Source organism: Calonectris borealis, chromosome 3 (genome assembly GCF_964195595.1).
Source record: "Calonectris borealis chromosome 3, bCalBor7.hap1.2, whole genome shotgun sequence".
In the NCBI taxonomy this organism is placed as follows: domain Eukaryota; kingdom Metazoa; phylum Chordata; class Aves; order Procellariiformes; family Procellariidae; genus Calonectris; species Calonectris borealis.
In genome coordinates this window covers 116,641,851-116,647,566 of record NC_134314.1, presented here as the reverse complement: position 1 = coordinate 116,647,566, position 5,716 = coordinate 116,641,851, and the positions used below count along the sequence as shown (strand labels likewise).

The 5,716-nt window shown below is 53.9% G+C and overlaps 1 long non-coding RNA gene across 2 annotated transcripts; it reads left to right on the top strand.

Annotated features, from left to right (window-relative positions):
• The first annotated feature begins 766 nt into the window (after positions 1-766).
• Positions 767-4,980, top strand: LOC142081052 (uncharacterized). 2 transcript variants are annotated; one of them, XR_012673212.1, is made up of 3 exons: positions 767-2,610; positions 2,663-4,249; positions 4,812-4,980. It is a non-coding gene; the product is annotated as an uncharacterized LOC142081052 (long non-coding RNA). The 2 variants fall into 2 exon arrangements; XR_012673213.1 differs by having other exon boundaries at positions 2,238-2,324; positions 2,852-4,249.
• The last annotated feature ends 736 nt before the right edge of the window (positions 4,981-5,716 follow it).

Genomic DNA, 5,716 nt, shown 5'->3' with positions numbered 1-5,716 from the left:
GGTGAAGCGCTCCAAAAATCCCCGCGATGGAGATTTCTTTTCCCCAGAAAGCCCAAGGGTGGAGAGCTCCCAAAAAGCCCCAGGCTGGAGCACCCCTTAACAACTCCCAGGGTGCAGTTCTCCTAAAATGCAGCGGGCTGAAGCACTCGAAATATCGAAACGGTGAAACGCTTCAAACAAGCCCAAGGGTGGAGAGCTCCCAAAAACCCCAGGGTGGAGAGCTCCCAAAAAGCCCCAGGGTGGAGAGCTCCCAAAAAACCCAGGCGACAGAAGGCTCCAGAAAAGCCCTGGTGTGCAGAGCTCCCAAAAAGCCCCAGGCTGGAGCGCCCCTTAACAAGTCCCAGGGTGCAGTTCTCCTAAAATGCAGGAAGCCCCAGGGTGGAGAGCTCCAAATAAGCACTGGGATGAAGCGCTCAAAATATCCAAAGGGTGAAACACTTGGAAAAAGCCCCAGGGTGGAGAGCTCCCAAAAAGCTCCGAGGTGGAGAGCTCCCAAAACACCCTGAGGTGGAGAGCTCCCAAAAAGCCCCAGGGTGGAAAGCTCCCAAAAAACCCAGGCGACAGAAGGCTCCAAAAAAGCCCTCATGCAGAGAGCTCCCAAAAAGCCAAGTGCTGATGCACTCCTCCAGGGTTGCGCAGTGAAGACTCCTCCAGGGTGGCGCAGGAAAGCACTCCAAAATTGCCAGGCACTGTAGAATTCCAGAAAAACCCCAAACCTTAAAGGGCTCCAAAAAAACAAAAAGGTGAAGCGCTCCAAAAACCCCAGGGTGGAGAGCTCCCAAAAAGCCCCAGGGTGGAGACCTACCAAAAAACCCAGGCGACAGAAGGCTCCAAAAAAGCTCTCGTGTGCAGAGCTCCCAAAAAGCCAAACGCTGATGCACTCCTCCAGGCCCGCGTGGCGATGAACTCCAAAAAACCTCAGGCGTTGAAGAATTCCAGGAAAAAAACAAACCTTAAAGAGCTCTCAAAAACCAAAATGGTGATATGCTCCAAAAAGCCCCAGAGTAGAGAGCTCCCAAAAAGCCGCAGGGTAGAGAGCTCTTGAAAAGCCCCACGCCGCAGCGCTCCCGAGAAGCCCCAGGCAATGGAAAGGTTCAAAAAACTCCACGGTGAAGCACTCCAGAAAGGCCTGGTGTTGTAGCATTCCAGAAACAACTCAAACCTTAAAGGGCTCCCAAAAACCAAAATGGTGAAGCGCTCCCAGGAAGCCCCGGGGTGGAGAGATCCCAAAAAGCCCCAGGGTGGAGAGCTGCCAAAAAGCCAAACAGGGAGTGGCTGCCAAAAAACCAAACGCTGATGCACTCGTCCGGGGCTGCACGGTGATGCACTCCTCCAGGGCTGCGAGGCGATGGACTCCAGAAAAGCAAGGCGTTGAAGAATTCCAGATAAAACCCAAACCTTAAAGAGCTCTCGAAAAACAAAATGGTAAATCTCTCCAAAAAGCCCCAGGGTAGAGCGCTCCCAAAAAGCCCCAGGCTGGGGAGCTATAAAAAACAAACGGCTCCCAAAAAACCAAACGCTGATGCACTCCTCCAGGGCCATGCGGTCAAGCACTGCTCCATGGCCGTGCGGTGAAGCACTCCAAAAATGCCAGGTTTTCCAGAAGACCGGAAAAAACCCAAACCTTAAAGGGCTCCCAAAAACCAAAACGGTGAAGTGCTCCCAAAAAGGCCTTGGGTGGGATCCTCCCAAAAAGCACTGAGGTGGAGAGCTCCCAGGCGGAATCGAGGTGGAGAAATACAAAAAACAAAGCGGTGAACGGCTCCCAAAACGCCAAACGCTGATGCACACGTGGAGGGCTGTGTCGTGAAGCACTCATCCAGGGCTGCGCGGTGAAGCACTCCTCCAGGGCGACACGGTGAAGCACTCCTCCAGGGCGACACGGTGAAGCACTCCTCCAGGGCCAGGCGGTGAAGCACTCCTCCAGGGCCGCGTGGTGAAGCACTCCTCCAGGGCGACACGGTGAAGCACTCCTCCAGGGCCGCGTGGTGAAGAACTCCTCCAGGGCCGCGCGGTGAAGCACTCCTCCAGGGCCACGCGGTGAAGCACTCCTCCAGGGCCACGCGGTGAAGCACTCCAAAAACGCCAGGCGTTGTAGAATTCCAGAAAAAAATGAAACCTTAAAGGGCTCCCAGAAAACAAAATGGTGAAGCTCTGCCAGGGTGGAGAGATGCCAGGAAGCCCCAGGGTGGAGAGCTCCAAATAAGCAATGGGATGAAGCGCTCAAAATATCCAAAGGGTGAAACACTTGGAAAAAGCCCCAGGGTGGAGAGCTCCCAAAAAGCTCCGAGGTGGAGAGCTCCCAAAACACCCTGAGGTGGAGAGCTCCCAAAAAGCCCCAAGGTGGAAAGCTCCCAAAAAACCCAGGCGACAGAAGGCTCCAAAAAAGCCCTCGTGCAGAGAGCTCCCAAAAAGCCAAACGCTGATGCACTCCTCCAGGGTTGCGCAGTGAAGAATCCTCCAGGGTGGCGCAGGAAAGCACTCCAAAATTGCCAGGCACTGTAGAATTCCAGAAAAACCCCAAACCTTAAAGGGCTCCCAAAAAACAAAAAGGTGAAGCGCTCCAAAAACCCCAGGGTGGAGAGCTACCAAAAAGCCCAAGGGTGGAGAGCTCCCAAAAAACCCAGGCGACAGAAGGCTCCAAAAAAGCCCTGGTGTGCAGAGCTCCCAAAAAGCCCCAGGCAGGAGCGCCCCTTAACAAGTCCCAGGGTGCAGTTCTCCTAAAATGCAGGAAGCCCCAGGGTGGAGAGCTCCAAATAAGCACTGGGATGAAGCGCTCAAAATATCCAAAGGGTGAAACACTTGGAAAAAGCCCCAGGGTGGAGAGCTCCCAAAAAGCTCCGAGGTGGAGAGCTCCCAAAACACCCTGAGGTGGAGAGCTCCCAAAAAACCCAGGCGACAGAAGGCTTCAAAAAAGCCCTCGTGTGCAGAGCTCCCAAAAAGCCAAACGCTGATGCACTCCTCCAGGCCCGCGCGGCGATGAACTCCAAAAACCTCAGGCGTTGAAGAATTCCAGGAAAAAAACAAACCTTAAAGAGCTCTCAAAAAACAAAATGGTGATAGGCTCCAAAAAGCCCCAGAGTAGAGAGCTCCCAAAAAGCCGCAGGGTAGAGAGCTCTTGAAAAGCCCCACGCCGCAGCGCTCCCGAGAAGCCCCAGGCAATGGAAAGCTCCAAACAACTCCACGGTGAAGCACTCCAGAAAGGCCTGGTGTTGTAGCATTCCAGAAACAACTCAAACCTTAAAGGGCTCCCAAAAAACAAAATGGTGAAGCGCTCCCAGGAAGCCCCGGGGTGGAGAGATCCCAAAAAGCACCAGGGTGGAGAGCTGCCAAAAAGCCAAACAGGGAGTGGCTGCCAAAAAACCAAACGCTGATGCACTCGTCCGGGGCTGCACGGTGATGCACTCCTCCAGGGCTGCGAGGCGATGGACTCCAGAAAAGCAAGGCATTGAAGAATTCCAGATAAAACCCAAACCTTAAAGAGCTCTCGAAAAACAAAATGGTAAATCTCTCCAAAAAGCCCCAGGGTAGAGCGCTCCCAAAAAGCCCCAGGCTGGGGAGCTATAAAAAACAAACGGCTCCCAAAAAACCAAACGCTGATGCACTCCTCCAGGGCCATGCGGTCAAGCACTGCTCCATGGCCGTGCGGTGAAGCACTCCAAAAATGCCAGGTTTTCCAGAAGACCGGAAAAAACCCAAACCTTAAAGGGCTTCCAAAAACCAAAACGGTGAAGTGCTCCCAAAAAGGCCTCGGGTGGGAACCTCCCAAAAAGCACTGAGGTGCAGAGCTCCCAAGCGGAATCGAGGTGGAGAAATACAAAAAACAAAGCGGTGAACGGCTCCCAAAACGCCAAACGCTGATGCACACGTGGAGGGCTGTGTCGTGAAGCACTCATCCAGGGCTGCGCGGTGAAGCACTCCTCCAGGGCGACGCAGTGAAGCACTCCTCCAGGGCCGCGCGGTGAAGCACTCATCCAGGGCTGCGCGGTGAAGCACTCCTCCAGGGCCGCGCGGTGAAGCACTCCTCCAGGGCCGGGTGGTGAAGAACTCCTCCAGGGCCGCATGGTGAAGAACTCCTCCAGGGCCATGCGGTGAAGCACTCCTCCAGGGCCACGCGGTGAAGCACTCCTCCAGGGCCGCGTGGTGAAGAACTCCTCCAGGGCGACGCGGTGAAGCACTCCTCCAGGGCCGCGTGGTGAAGAACTCCTCCAGGGCCACGCGGTGAAGCACTCCAAAAACGCCAGGCGTTGTAGAATTCCAGAAAAAAATGAAACCTTAAAGGGCTCCCAGAAAACAAAATGGTGAAGCTCTGCCAGGGTGGAGAGATGCCAGGAAGCCCCAGGGTGGAGAGCTCCAAATGCACCGGGCTGAAGCACTCAAAATATCGAAACGGTGAAACGCTTCGAACAAGCCCAAGGGTGGAGAGCTCCCAAAAACCCCAGGGTGGAGAGATCCCAAAAAGCCCCAGGGTGGAGAGATCCCAAAAAGCCCCATGGTGGAGAGCTCCCAAAAAACCCAGGCGACAGAAGGCTCCAAAAAAGCCGTTGTGTGCAGAGCTCCCAAAAAGCCAAACGCTGATGCACTCCTCCAGGGCCATGCGGTCAAGCACTCCTCCATTGCCGTGCGGTGAAGCAGTCTAAAAATGCCAGGTTTTCTAGAAGACCAGAAAAAACCCAAACCTTAAAGGGCTCCCAAAAAACCAAAATGGTGAAGTGCTCCCAAAAAGGTTTGGGGTGGGAACCTCCCCAAAATCACTGAGGTGGAGAGCCCCCAAGCGGAATCGAGGTGGAGAAATACAAAAAACAAAGCAGTGAACGGCTCCCAAAAAGCCAAACGCTGATGCACACATGGAGGGCTGCACGGTGAAGCACTCCTCCAGGGCGACGCGGTGAAGCACTCCTCCAGGGCCACGCGGTGAAGCACTCCTCCAGGGCCACGCGGTGAAGCACTCCAAAAACGCCAGGCGTTGTAGAATTCCAGAAAAAAACGAAACCTTAAAGGGCTCCCAGAAAACAAAATGGTGAAGCTCTGCCAGGGTGGAGAGATGCCAGGAAGCCCCAGGGTGCAGAGCTCCAAATAAGCACTGGATGAAGCGCTCAAAATATCCAAAGGGTGAAACACTTCGAAAAAGCCCCAGGGTGGAAAAGTCCAAAAAAGCACAGCGGTGAAGCGTTCAAAATATCCAAACAGTGTCAAAAAAGACCCAGGGTGCAGGGCTCCGAAAAAGCCCAAGGTGGAAAGGTACAAGAAAAGAAGCAGTAAACAGCTCCCAAAAAACCAAACACTGATGCACTCTGCCAGGCCATGCTGTGAAGGTCTCCAAAAATGTCAGGCGGTGTAGAATTCCAGAAAAAAAAAAGCAAACCTAAAAGAGCTCTCAAAAAACAAAATGGTGAAGTGCTTCAAAAAGCCCTGGGGTGGAGATCTCCCAAAAAGTCCCAGGCTGCGGAACTCCCAAAAAGCCCCCAAAAATCCCAGGCTGGAGCGCCCCCAAAAAGCAACAGGGTGAAGACCTCCAAAAAAGCACTGGGGCAAAATGCTCAAAATATGCAGTCAGTGAAATGCTTCGAAAAAGCCCCGAGGTGGAGACCTCCCAAAAAGCCCCAGGCTGGACCGCTTCCAAAAACCCCAGGGTAAGAGAGGTTTAGGCGAGACCCCTAGGCGACAGAAGGCTCCAAAAAAGCCCACGTGGAGACATCCCTAAAAAACGAACTAC